The sequence below is a fragment of the Nannospalax galili genome, unplaced genomic scaffold (genome assembly GCF_000622305.1).
Source record: "Nannospalax galili isolate Female #2095 unplaced genomic scaffold, S.galili_v1.0 scaffold655, whole genome shotgun sequence".
Taxonomy (NCBI): Eukaryota; Metazoa; Chordata; class Mammalia; order Rodentia; family Spalacidae; genus Nannospalax; species Nannospalax galili.
In genome coordinates this window covers 1,527,903-1,528,404 of record NW_008337285.1, presented here as the reverse complement: position 1 = coordinate 1,528,404, position 502 = coordinate 1,527,903, and positions in this window count along the sequence as shown.

The window sequence follows — 502 nt, the reverse complement described above, 5'->3', positions numbered from 1 at the left end:
GGTCAATTTATGTATATAGTTTATGTAAAAGTCCAATGCAATTCTTTTGTGTGTCCTATAACTTGTATATTTCTGGTGGAAATGTTATAGTATTAGATTTTATATTTTGGCATTGTATTCATTTTATATTAGTTTCATGTTTGATGAGATTGTTTTTAACCTACAGATTACCATTACCAATCACTAATTAGTGAATGTTTTCTCCTCTATTATTGTTTTTCTATTTTTATTGAAAATAAATTGACCACATTTGTGTGTATGTATTTTTCTGCTATTTCTTGTTGCAAAATCTATGTGACATAAATAAATTTGACTCACTAGGCCTTCAAAAATTATATATACATATATGTATATACACAACACACACACACACACACACACACACACACATTAAAATAAATCCTTTAAAAACTGTGATACAGGGGCTGAAGAGATGGCTCAGCGGTTAAGATCACTGGATGCTCTTGCAGAGGACCCAGATTCAATTTCCAGCACCCTTGTG